The sequence below is a fragment of the Capsicum annuum genome, chromosome 7, assembly GCF_002878395.1.
Source record: "Capsicum annuum cultivar UCD-10X-F1 chromosome 7, UCD10Xv1.1, whole genome shotgun sequence".
NCBI lineage: Eukaryota > Viridiplantae > Streptophyta > Magnoliopsida > Solanales > Solanaceae > Capsicum > Capsicum annuum.
Window position 1 is genome coordinate 15,579,672 of NC_061117.1, and position 14,070 is coordinate 15,593,741.

At 34.1% G+C, this 14,070-nt stretch overlaps 2 non-coding genes and 1 pseudogene across 2 annotated transcripts; all 3 read left to right on the forward strand.

Annotated features, from left to right (window-relative positions):
* Positions 1-13,321: 13,321 nt before the first annotated feature.
* LOC124885947 lies at positions 13,322-13,440 on the forward strand. The gene has a single exon (XR_007043097.1). It is a non-coding gene; the product is annotated as a 5S ribosomal RNA (ribosomal RNA).
* A 177-nt stretch (positions 13,441-13,617) lies between these two features.
* Positions 13,618-13,735, forward strand: LOC124886074 (annotated as a pseudogene).
* Positions 13,736-13,911: 176 nt separating this feature from the next.
* Positions 13,912-14,030, forward strand: LOC124885995. The gene has a single exon (XR_007043145.1). It is a non-coding gene; the product is annotated as a 5S ribosomal RNA (ribosomal RNA).
* Positions 14,031-14,070: the final 40 nt, after the last annotated feature.

The window sequence follows — 14,070 nt, forward strand, 5'->3', positions numbered from 1 at the left end:
GCTGGTGGTTATGTGTTGGCTATCTATAGTCAGTATTCGTAGAGTCTTCATAGACAATCAGTCAGAGTTGATGTATTATGTTTTAACTTTCTTTTATATAATCTAGTGATGTAAATGATTTAAAACGGTTTTGTAATGAATAAGTCCAGCTAATGACATCTCTTTCGCTTATTATTTTTTTGTTTATGTATTTTATTTAGTTGCTCACAAGTTGTGCCAGTATCATGGGTTAGCTTATGATCACTTTTGGTTTTAAGCACTGTGTGATGTTCAGGGGGTAGTCTTGGGGCGTTATACATACCAGGCAAATCCATAGGAAACACATCCACAAACCCATGGAAAACACGAACAGAATCCAAAGATGGAGGTTAAACCACAATAGTATCATGAATATGAGCCAAGTAAGACAAACATCCCCTCTTAACCAAGCAACGAGCCTGAATATAACATATAACCTTCTTGGGACCTGAATGAAGTGCACCCTTCCAAGCTATCCTTGAAACACCCGATGAAGCTAAAGCCACGGTCTTAGCATAAAAATCAAGAACAAAATAGTAAGGATCTAACCAATCTATACTCAAAATGACATTGAAGTCAACCATATCTAAAACAAGCAAATCTATGAAAGTCTCACGCCCAGCAAAAGCCACAATACAAGATTAGTACACCTGATCCACGACTAAAGAATATCCTATAGGTGTAGATACATAAATAGGCATGGAAAGAGGCTCACTAGTAGAAACAAAACCCGAAAAAAATATGTAGACTCCTAGGAGAAAGTCGATCTTGGATCAAATAACATAGATGCAGGTCTGAAACAATCAGGGATGATAACTGTGATAACAACATCAGAAGCCTCTAACTCTTGTATGGTGGGTATAGCATAACATTGTCCACGACCACCAACTGCCTGAGTAGCCTCATGACCACCATCGCAGGCACCAATACTCTTGCCTTCCATACCTCTAGTAGAATATCTACCTCTTATAGGTAAGATAGGAGTAGCTCTAAACACATATGGGGATAGTCCATGGCCAAATAGCCTATCTCATCACACACATAAAAGCTGAACGACCCGACTCGATAAGAAGAGGTATGACTAGATTGGAATAGCTACCCTGAAAGGCTAAACTAGAATACCCACTACTTGAACTCTGCAAGGCTGTCTGCACTGGTCTGCCATGATACCTGTAAAAACTTTTAGAATCTCTACCTCGAGAAGTGTGACCTATGTACTCACCCATACGGCACACTTTCTTGTGCCTCCCTAAGTTGATCAAAGAATACCCTCAGTCATCTTAGCATGATCCACTATACTCTGAAAATGTGCTCCAAAAACTACCATCTAAGACGTACCAACTGAAGAGAAATATCCTACCCTTTATGAACTTCTGGATCTTCTTAGATTCAGTGGCAATGTTGGCATAGAAATACCTAGACAAGCCATGAAAGTGTGCCTCATACTCTGCAACAGTCATGGAGCTCTGATCCAGGTGATCAAACTCATCTCTCATTCGATCCCTCAGACTGTACAACATAAACCTCTTCAAAAATACCTCAGCAAATTGGTCCCAAGTTATCTCAGGAGAATCAAGAGGTCTGCAACCAACAAGTGACCTCCATCAATCTCTAATAGCATCCCTCAATAGATAAATAGTATATGAGACACCATGCGACTAAAGTGAACCCATGTAATGTAATTTCTCACGACAGTCAATCAAGAACTCATAGGCATTCTCAACCACAGCACCACTGAACCTAGGGAAACCCAAATGAGTGAATCTCTAAATCCTCTTTTGATCTGCAGAAGACATCATTGTACTCAAAATAAGAGGAGGCATGGAAAATCTGGCTGGCTGAGATCCCACTTGAGAAGGTAACATAAATAAAGGATGAATTCCTAATCTCAGAATATCATACTCAGATCCAGGCACTAAATAAGGAACAATACTCAGGGTCTGAGGAGTACCAAAATCAGAAATAGGTGCAACTAGAGGATCCACACTCGAGGCTGGAACACCAAAAATAGGCTCTGGTACAGGTAGGGATACAATACTCGGAGTTGCAGGAATGCTCGACACACTCAAATGAGCAACCTCTAAATAGGTCAGCAAGCAAATTAACAACCGCCCTAAGATTGGGATAGAAAAACTCGATCGGACCAAAGTAGAACCTATATCTACAACATGCTCAACATAAGGCTCAGGGGAAAATCCCCTAGCACTGCTCTTGGATAGGGCAGATCCACGCGCCTATCTACTACCTCCAGCCCATCTACAATTCACAACTCACCCTCTAGATTGGGCTCTTCCCTTGGATGGAAGCTCTGTATCTCTAACCTTACCAGTTTTAGTCATCATCATTAAATGTGCAGAAAAGAGTGAAATATGACTTAGAAAACAAATTACAGAAAAATTTGCACGATAAGGAACAAAATTAGAAAAAAATCCTAAAGATATCCTATAGCCTCTCAAAAATAGATACAGACATCTATGAACAGATTCGCAAAACTCTATTAGACATCCCAATCTTACACCATTAAGACCAATGAACCTAGCTGTTCTGATATCAATTTGTCACGACTCAAAAACTAAGGGTCATGATGGCACTTGTCGCGGTAAACCTTGGCAAGTAATCCTATCACACAAACTGATATAAGATGGGAAATAATAATAACCTAAAGTAAGGCTTCTATAATGAATTCGAACCACACAATAAAGTAAAGTAAAAAGGCATAATCAACAATACCATAATCCTAAAATCTGGTGTCATAGTGTAAGAACATCACAAGTATAACTCGAGTTCAAATACATAAAATTTCTAAAATAGGAATAAATCTGTCTTTGAATACGAATTAAGACATAGACTAAATAAATAAATGTAGTAGTAAACTCCGAAATGAAAAAATCCAATTGCTACCTCTAATATCTCCAAAGTATCGCTTGAAGTCAACCACCGTGAGGCACACTCAAACCAGGATCTATGCTGAAAAGACATAGTAGAGGTGAGTATGATCCACTTGTACTTAGTAGGTATCATAGGTCGATTGAGAAAAGTAGAAAATAAAGCATATAAAATACATACTAAGGGCACATCAGCTACAACCAAAAAGTGTCCCACAATGGTAGTCCACAACATTTTCACTAACAGTTTTATAATATTCACATACATCATAGAAAATACGAAAAAGGAATACAAGTAAACAAATATCACACAAACAAGTACTAAGTAAGGAATTACATATAAAAAAGTATACATCAAGAGAGATAATACAACACAAATAAAGGCACCATGTAGCATAAATGTAATGAAGATGATGATGATGATGATGGTAATGATGATGTGATACATGAGGTTGTCACACAACCTCTGCATACACCTATGGAGCTAAAGTTTCCCAATGTGGATCCATGGGAGGTTCATCAACTCATATACAATCTATGTCCAATTCATATTCATATCTCCACTCTAGCATATCCTTCAGTAGAGGGTTTTAAAGATATCCTATTTTCTGTCGAAAAAAAGCCAGTGTATCCACTATTCTATGGTGGTACAAATATTTCATGAATGTATATGATATGAGGATGTAATTCTCACAACCAACCAAAATGAGTATTTTCATATCCAACCAATAAACCAACCAAGTGAGCCAATAACCCACTCAATATTTTCAAACATATATGAAATCAACATAAACCATATGTCAATAGCGTAAAATACATAAAATATATTGATACCACATTAGGATTTTTCACTAACAAGATATAACTAAATTAATATACACCAGGCCAACAAATAGCATATAAGACCCCACACGGTCACACATAGCAAATAATGATCCAAATTCACCTAGTACATCAATATAGGCCCCTATACAGGCACAACACAGCAATTTAGCCATTTTTATGATTAATTCCCATACCCTTAACAGGATTTTGTATCCACTTTAACTAGCCATCCAGTCTAAATAAAGTTAAGACATTACCTACTTCGAATGCCAAAAATAGATCGACAAGCCTTCAATCTGAAGCCATACTCTGCCCTAACGGAGTCAAAATCAAATAAAAAATAGAAATATAGAATCTATGTGTCAAAAGAAAGACAACGATACCCATATTGCCAATTTTTAAGTCAATGTCAAAATAAACTCCCGAAATAGATTTTTGAAAAAAAAAGAGTAAAATCATAATTTTATCTTTGAAATATGTTCTTCATATTTTTAGGTGTCTACATCTGAAAACCCAAGCAAAAATGAATTTAAAATGAGGTTCAAATTGAAGAAAAAACCATATTTAGGATTTACCAAAAAATCCCTAAAATTCTTTTTGAAATCAAGAATCTGAAGTTGTTTTGAAGATAAAACTGATAATTATAAGATTAGAAACATACCCAAGTAAAAATGGGTTGAAAAGGGGATTTGAATCGAAGAAATATAAATTTTAGGCCTTTCGGGACAAAATTCCCAATTTTTCACTTTAATTCGTGTTAAAACAATAATTAGATGATAAAATTAGAGTAAAGTAGTTGAAATAGGTGTTTAGATGCTTACCCAAGCTTAGAAATAGAAGAAATTGCTCAAAAGTGTGAAACCCTAAGCTCCTAGCCTCAAAAATGGGGAAAAGTTGCGAAACATGGGTATATATGGGGTCTAAGTCTCTGCGGATCCCTCATGATTCATTTGGAATCCCGTGAATGCACACAAAATATGCTACCCTATAAAATTCAATGAGACAGACACAATGGAGATATCAGATTTTGGAGAAAATATTATTTTCACAAAGTTGACTCCCCAAAACCCAGTTTCACAACTTTTCGAACCAAGGGACAAAATGAGATATAAAAGTCGTAAAACCATACCAACAACGTTACCACCCTAAAATAGATGTTTCAGATCTACTGACACGGTCCATTTTTCTATTTGATGCACGAATCAATAAATTTTGGACCAAAGTCAACTGTAGGACTCTCAAAGCCACCAAAAATCACAATATCACATAAATCAAAAGTGGATAATACCATCTATTTTTATCAAAAATGGCATCTTCTTAAATAAAAATGTCCCATATGGATAAATGAACCACTTCTATTGGACTTCAAGGGAAATAGAAATCTATTTATACCCTGAATAACTATCTAGGAAATAATACCATTCTCTACCAACAAGACAGTCTTACATCTGGTCCATGAAAGGCATAAGAAAGCGATCATTCTCGGTCCATGAATTCAACTTCCTATAGTCCATACAAATACATCATTTGGTGACTGGACTCATAGGAATTAGCTCATTCTTCACATGGGAAACCACAGTGATTCCACCCTTCTTTGGCTCACATTGAACTAGGTTCACCTATTTCCTTTCAATAATCAGATAAACCATACCTGCATCCAATTACTTAATGATGTTTTTTTTCACAACCTCTTGCATAGGCAGATTCAATCTTTGTTGATGCTTAATGCTAGGTATATAATCTGACTCAAGTTGGATTTTATGAGTACAAATCCTAGGTAGGATTCCAATAATGTCAGTAATGGACCATCCAATGGCCCTTTTAAACCTCTATAAAATAGACACTAAGGCATCAACCTACCACTCTAATAAATTAGTTGCAATGATAACCAACAAGGTATTTTTGGCCCCTAAAACATATAATACAGATAAAAAGGAAGGGCATTAAGGTCCAAACCTGGAGAGGCTTCAATAAAAGGGTTAGTCGACGGGGTTACTCTATTCTTTAGATCTAGACTAGCTTCTTTAGTGCATAAGTGTATGAACCCCTACCAACAAGTACACTCACCATCTCATCATACTCATCATCACCATAAAGTTCATGACATACATGTTTGCATCATTAGTAGGCAAGACACCAGACATCCTCTTATAATATAATAACTGGATCGTCGCACACGTGATGTCGAACTGATTACCTTAAGACAATTCTAGTAGAATAATTGCACCTATTTCAATTGGCTCTACATACCCCAAATCTTTCTTTAGATCATTATAAACAAGGAAATATTGTTGGATAGGATGTTGTCCCCTATTTTTTCTCATTTTTCCATTGCATCAAGTGCAGCTAGACGATTTGCCTCTTCTTGTCTAGCCCTTTCTTCCCTTGTTACTCGTCGGGCAACTGCTTTCCTATCATTTTTCTCATCTATTAACCGAGTAGTAACTTGTTCCACAGTTTCCTAAATATCATGTTGTAGTAGCCAATTCAAAGTTATTGGGTCATACCCCCTCGGGCAGGGCTTCTTAATCATGAACTCTTTTTTCCTCCATCCTTACATTTTGTCTCATAATTCTCTCAAGTTCAGGATCAAATTGAATTATGGGATTGCCTTGACTCTGAGTATTGGGCATACACTGATGTATGCCTTAGAAATAGTAGAAAGGTAAAATCAACAAACAAAACCAACAAACACAATAAATCGACTCCATAACTATATTCCCTGATAACAATGTCAAAATTTGATGTCGCCCAAATTACACCTCCTAAAGATATAAAGTGGTCATTGAATCAAAAAATTTGACCAAGCATTTGCCTAGGTAGCTGTCAAATAAGTAAAAGAGGGGGGATTTTTCAAACCAAAGGGGCAATAGTAACAATTATTGGTTGTTGGAGTTGTAATCAGTATGAGAAGGCACTAGGATTATATTCTCCATGACTTCATTACTACATGGGTTCTCGTGCTAGCAAACTATTCTAATGTGTTGCATGCAAAATCTAACAAGAGAGGTTCATCTAAACATCTCTCAGCCATGGTTAGATGAATTTCACTCTTCTCCATTCGGACTCTAAGTGTCCCACTACTAAACCTTGTTCTTGATCTCTGATTAACTATTTCTGTTATGGCTCAAGTTATTAAATGAAGGTTGATAACTTTAAATTTCTGTTTTTATTTCCTTTTTCTAATCTCTACCTCTCTTTCGATTAATTTTAGAATACACACAACTTCCTAACATATTCAACAATTAGAAAAGCAATCATAATGAAGGAAATACTAATACATGCAAGCACAACGGTCTAGAATTGCTTCACACTTAACCTATTTCGTTAATTCATCATGGTTTTTACAAACCTAGCTGTGGTGTTTAGCTACTCATAACTTCAGGAACATAAAAAGAACTCATAGATGAAAATATTATGAACTTACAACAAGAATAAAATACTAAAATCTCAACTGGAATCAAAATCCTAGAAATGATGTTCATAAAATTCAATGAATACGTCTTAGACTCTCATGATATAATGTTGTAAAATATAAAGAAGTGTAAGCTCGTAAAAAAGCCCTATAAGATTATTTATAGACAAAATAAAGCTTATCCTAAACAAAATAGGAAATTTGGGTCGATGGTCTCGAACGACAGAAAGGTACGATCTTCATTAAAACACATGATCAGCCTTTGGTGCTCGTGCTTTGGTTCAAGGATTTTCATCTTCAGATCTTTACTGGTGTGATTCTCAATACGGCTCTGTGGTATCAACCTACAACCATACTATTTTGTCATCTGATCATCATACACTTCAACCTTTGAGACTTGTAAATCTGGGATTCTTATCCACGACCTCATTTTATGATCGTTACTTTACATGGGATGCTACCATCTGATCTTCTTGACTTAACTTCTGCATATGTATTTTGGATAGTCTTCCTACGATCACTTGTATGATCACACATTCAACACTACGATCATACGATCTTTTCACCTGATTGACTTCTTAGATCTACCCTCTGATTCTTGGTACGATTGTGGTCGGATCCTACAATTATGGCTTTGATCATCTGATGCTCCTTTATGTTAAATTTTTAGCACTTTCCTTCTCCAGACCTATTTATCCTACAATCATGCAAAACCCCATCATATCCACAAAAAAATGTCCTCATACTTATAAATATTCATATTCTTAAGCATCTTAAGTACCTTAAATCCACGACACAATACTTTCAAGAGAAATATCAATGGTCACAATGAAAGTATTGGTTATGACAGAATAACTAGATCGAAAGACAGGAACATACACTAGGAGTATCATCTATAAGGAAGTATTAGGTGAGATACAATTACTAACATGTTTGAAAGTAGTAAAGTCCAACTAATATATAAATGACATGTATCTAATTATACTTCTATTTCATTGTTTTTGTAGGTTCAGGTGTCGAAGAGATGAGATAACCATCGACTTTTAACTTTCACAGAAGATTGCACTATATTCTATCGTGTAAACCTATTTTAGCCTACGTACTATTATTTTTATATTATCAAATGATTTTATTTTGCGAATAGGCATAATAAAGCTGAAGAGAATTTGAAGAAGTTGATGATATATTAAAATACCTTTACTACAACAACTCCCTCAATGGAATTTCACATAATATGATTCTACAGGCACGAACAAAAATCACCAAATAATCCACCTTGAACATCAAGATAGATAATTCAGCAATGTAATGCACGTGCGGTGAATCTAGTAATACACACCCACACAACATGTATTTCTGAATAAGGGTGGGCATTGGGTCGAAATGGAATGGCAGGACAGTAAGAATCGGTATGAACAGGACTGGGATGGGAACCAGAACCGAGTTGTAATGGATCGGAATAACTACGATGAAACCTCGATTCCATCCTATTTCGTTATTAACTGGTATAGTACCGATATGGACCAGATCGGGTTAACCGGTATGGGTGGTTTCTTGTTCAGAAAAAATAATTTTTTTATATTTTGAATAAATAAATTAGTTTTAGTTAAAGAATAAATATTATATTTTGAATTTTGTAGTTTAAGTTTAAATATTATAGTTTTTAAATATTTTGAGTTAAGTTTATTAAAGTTTTTTGTTTTTACTAAGTTTTCAATTTATAAGTTATAAGTTTTTAAGTTTATATTTTTCGAAGTTATATACTTGAAGTTTATTAGTTTGTTAAAACTTTTTTGTTTTTCTAAGTTTTTCAATTTCTAAATTATAAGTTTATAAGTTTAATTTTTTTTTTTAACTTTATACGTTAGTAATTTACCAGCTCAAACTAAAAATAAGAAATGCATTAAGTAAAAGCATAAAATAAAGATAAAATTAAAAACCAACCCAATTTGCTTAAAATGTTAAATTTGTATTACAATTTGCAACTATTAGTAAAGCGCCTAATTACGCAAACACCACCTAGAAAGAATTCTGTTTCAACTAAGCCTCGAGTGTAATACTAATAGTAGTATAGTCCTATAATAATTTTTAGGAAAAAGGGTCAAAAATATCCCTTTATTTTGATTAATTAGTTATGTTTGTCCCTAATCAAATTATAGGGTCAAATATATCCTTGTTGTTAGTAAAATTATCAAATATACCCCTTATTTTAACATTTTTTCATCTTGGCAAGTTAAAAGCCATGTGGCGTGACGTTTTGAATAAGGTGGATATCATGTGGCATGCCACCTCAGCATCTAATTTTTCTATCCTTTTTCATTTTAATTTTTTTCCATTAATTTTTATTAATGTATTTAATATTATCAATTTCAAAAAGAAAATTAAAATATTTTAAAAAATTTAATGGTATGCAACCCAGTCTAGAGCGACTCCTAATTTATTCATATCAAAATACACAAAATGAAAAAAGCATACTACTTTATACAACTCTTAATAGCCTTATTTCATTGGTCACCCCTTTTGTTTTTTCTTCTTTTTTCTTCTGAAATATTTTCAATTCATAGCAATTTTTGTGTTTCACTTCATGCATTTTTATCAAAAATTAATTTGTGTATCTCAATTATGACTATTTTTCTTTATAAAATCTAAATTTCAATTTTTGAGATATAACAAGGGGTGTTTAGTTAGCATAAAAAAAGTTATTTCGGGATTGAAATTTTAGAGTTATAGTCGTGAAATTAATTTATTTTTATATTTTAATTTTTTTTAAAATTAATAAATTAAATACATTAGTAAAAATTGATGAAAAAAGGTTAAAATGAAGAAGGAAAGAAAAATTGAATGCTGAGGTGGCATGCCATATGACATCCATCTCATCTAAAATATCATGTCACATGGCTTTTAATTTGTCAAGGTGGAAAAATATTAAAATGAGGGGTATGTTCGATAACTTTTCTAACAGTAGGGGTATATTTAACCTTATAATTTGACTAAGGGTAAATATAACTAATTATTTTAAGTAGAGGAATATTTTTTATCTTTTTTCCTAATTTTTATTAGCTCTTGTAAATTTTGAGCAATAACCTCAGATCTTGGTTGCATTTAAGTAATCTTCTTGTAATTTAGTTAACTTTGAAATTCGTTATTTCTTCGTTCGGCGTTGATCTAATCTCTACCTCCAAATTGACTTCTAGTAATGAATATCTATGATTGTCAATTTGAAATCTTGTCGCATTAAAATCTTGCTTCGAAGCTACTAATGATCCTTGAATAACTAGCACATCCTTCACCATCTTGCTAAGTTTTATAAATTGATGACCACGAGCCCTCCACCCCTCCACCAATTCAATAGTTGTAGTATGCCTTCTTCATTCATAATATTATCAGAACCTTATTCAAGATATTTAATAAATTAATTTCATCTTCTATTCTCTAATTCTCTCTCAATTTACAACTCTCAATATTGTTATTATTTTGTAATTGAAGTATAATTTGGTGAATTTTGGAGAAGCAATCTTTTTCAAGCTTCAAGTTTCAATTATAATCGTTTGGTTTTATAGCAGACGTTTGGTACATTCTCTCCTCTCTCTAGTCTTCTAATTTATTTTTCATGTTTATTAGTTGTGATTTATTTTAATTTGCTAATTTTATATTTTATTTTATTATATTATGGATTCCTTAAAAAAAAATTGGTAAAAAATGTAATTCACCAAAAGCAGAAAATTTCATGAAATTTTATAGTAAAAAAAATAAAGGTTCTTCTAGTTCTTCTCACTTGTCTCAAGTTAGATTTATCATGGATGATTTTACGCATGTTAATGAAATTATTTTTACCCATCCTGGTATCATAGAAATTAATATTAATATTCCTATTCTCCAATAAGCTTTAAAGAGATTACATAATGATTTTAAAGATGAATTAGATAAAGAAGTAGGATTACATGTGAATGATGGTTTAGATGATAACACCGACTAATCCCGCTGCCACCTCTTCTCTCACCCCGTCTAGCACCGAAGCTCCAACTCAAGATAATCCTTAGGTTGGAGATAGTCATCCTTCTATTACTTTGGGTAGGAGTAAAATCATGACACAACGTACTTTGAAATCACTTGTGTGGAAATTTTGTTATTTGAATGATGAAAATTTGTTACTACATGTGGTGCTTTTAAACAAATGTGAAAATATGTATCTGACAGGATTGGAGATTCAACTTGAGGGTTAAAAACACATTGGACTAAAAAACAACCGAAGGAATGACAAGTGTAATTAGATACTCATGGTCAAACTGAAGGTTCTTGCATTGGACCATCGGGGGAGGTTATTCAATTGGTCTTGTTACACAATAATTCTAAATTATTATTTGTGGTTTGTTTTTTTAATTTTGGAGAATATGAAGGTGTTATAATATATATTTGAGATACATATAATCCCAGTTTGAAAGTTTTTCAAGAAGTAAGGTAAAAAGATATATCTAAATTTCAAGAAAAAAATATGTAATATCTTCGTAGCTATTTTTAAATGATGCATTGTAGGGTTGTCATTACCACTGATATAGGTAGTAGTCCTTACAGTAATGATTATTTGACTCTTACCGCATCTTGGATTGATTATAATTGGAATTTGCAAAAAATAAAATTATTGGTTATAAAATTTGTGAACATAAAAAATTGGTATTTATATTTCTTCTACAGTAGATCATATTTTTTAGAATATTATTGTTTTTCTGATAAAGTTATTAGCATTACTTTAGATAATGCCTCTGTTAATTTAAATGTTACTTCCTCCATTTCAAAAAGAATTATCTACTTTCCTTTTTAGTTTGCTTCAAAAAGGAATGACCCCTTTCTTTTTTTGGCAATACTTTAACTTCAACTTTCCACATGACATATTTAGGACCACAAGATTAAAGGACATTTTGGTACATTTGACACAACTTTAATTTAAGGCCACAAGATTCAAAAGTTTTTTAAGTAGGTCATTCTTTTTAAAACGAAGGGAGTATATCTTTTCTAGAAAATAGAATTTCTCTATTAGTGTGTTTTTAATGTTAAATGTGTTGCACATATATTAAATGTAGTTGTGAAGGATGGTATTAAATTATTTGATAATACTTATGATAAAGTTGAACATACCGTATTTCTGATTTTTCAAATGCATAATAGTAGTAGAATTAGACAATATAAAGAATTTTGTCGTAGGTGTGGTCTTCCATGTAGAAAAATTCCAAAGCGAGTTAAAACTAGATGGAATTCTTTTTATTAAATGACTAAAATTGCTTGTAAATATAGACAGCCTATTACTATGACGTTTAATTCTCATAATGCTTACTCTAGTCATCAATTCAATGAAAATGATTGGATTCAAACAGAAGCACTTGCAAAAAAATTCAATCATTTTATGATGCTACAAAAGTTTTTCTGGAATGCGTTATCCTACTACTAATGAAGTTTTAATACATGTATGGTTTATTTCACCCCTTTTTGTTGAGTATAACGATAATGTATTTTTAGAAATGTTATTGATCACACTCAAACTATACCTCCAAAGAAAGATAAAGCGATCGTTGTTAAAATATAGTAACCCAGCTAGGTTGGGGTAGATCCCACAGGGAATAGGTCGGAGATATCTCTCAAACTTATCAAAACAGTCAAGCAGTACGAAAAAGTAAATGGGGGAGTAAGAAAGTAAAGAGATTTGGATGATCTTGATTGTAATCAATCTAAGACGAACACTAGGCTTATGTTTGATTTCTGTTCGAGTTTGTGGGTCTTGATATCGAGTTGGTATCGTTCATTCTGAGATTTTTCCTCGGTTTTTGAATCTGTCCTGGTGGTATTTTTTGATATCGAGTCAATTTTGGTCGTTGTTGGGATCCGGTTCGAGGTTTCTGGGTGCGGACTCTCTTTATTCGAATAATATTATGTTTGAAATCTTTAAATTGAGGTCCGATTCTCATCTCTCCCTTTATTTTAATTTTGGTGTGATTGTGGATGTGATTAGATATCTTTAATCTATTTGTTTGGATGATTTGGGTGACTTTGGATGTTGTTTGCTTTTGAATAATTGCTCTCGATGTTAAATGTGATGAAAATTTGAGTTTGACGGGGCGCGCGTGCGGGGTGTGACGGGCGGCGCAGGAGAAAGAGGCTTAATAGAATTTGGAGTGTTGGAAATGACGGATGCGATCATACCAGAACTAACACACCGGATCCCATCAGAAATTCGAAGTTAAGCGTGCTTGGACGAGAGTAGTACTAGGATGGGTGACCCTCTGAGAAGTCCTCGAGTTGCATCCCTTCCTTTTTTTTTTCCTTTAAAATTCGGTTTGATTTTGTCGGTTCGATCGGCGAATCTTTTTGTTTTTCCTCTTGGCGGAAACGAGAAAGGGGGCGAGGCGCCGGGGCGTGCGTGCGGCGTGTGACGGGCAGTGCAGGAGAAAGAGGCTTAATAAAATTTAGAGTGCTAAGAATTTCGGATGCGATCATACCAGCACTAACGCACCGAATCCCATCAGAACTCCGAAGCTAAGCGTGCTTGGGCGAGAGTAATACTAGGATGGGTAACCCCTGGAAAGTTATCATGTTGCATCCCTTTCTTTTTTTTTCCTTTGAAATTCGGTTTAATTTTGCCGGTTCCATCGGTGAATCTTTTTGTTTTTCCTTTTGACGGAAACGAGAAAGGGGGCGAGGCGCGGGGGCGCGCGTGCGGGGTGTGACAGGCGGTGCAAGAGAAAGAGGCTTAATAGAATTTGGAGTGCTGAGAATGACGGATGCGATCATACCAGCACTAACGCATCGGATCCCATCAGAACTCCGAACCTAAGCGTGCTTGGGCGAGAGTAGTACTAGGATGGGTGACCCCTTGGGAAGTAATCATGTTGCATCCCTTCCTTTTATTTTTCCTTTAAAATTTGGTTTAATTTTGCC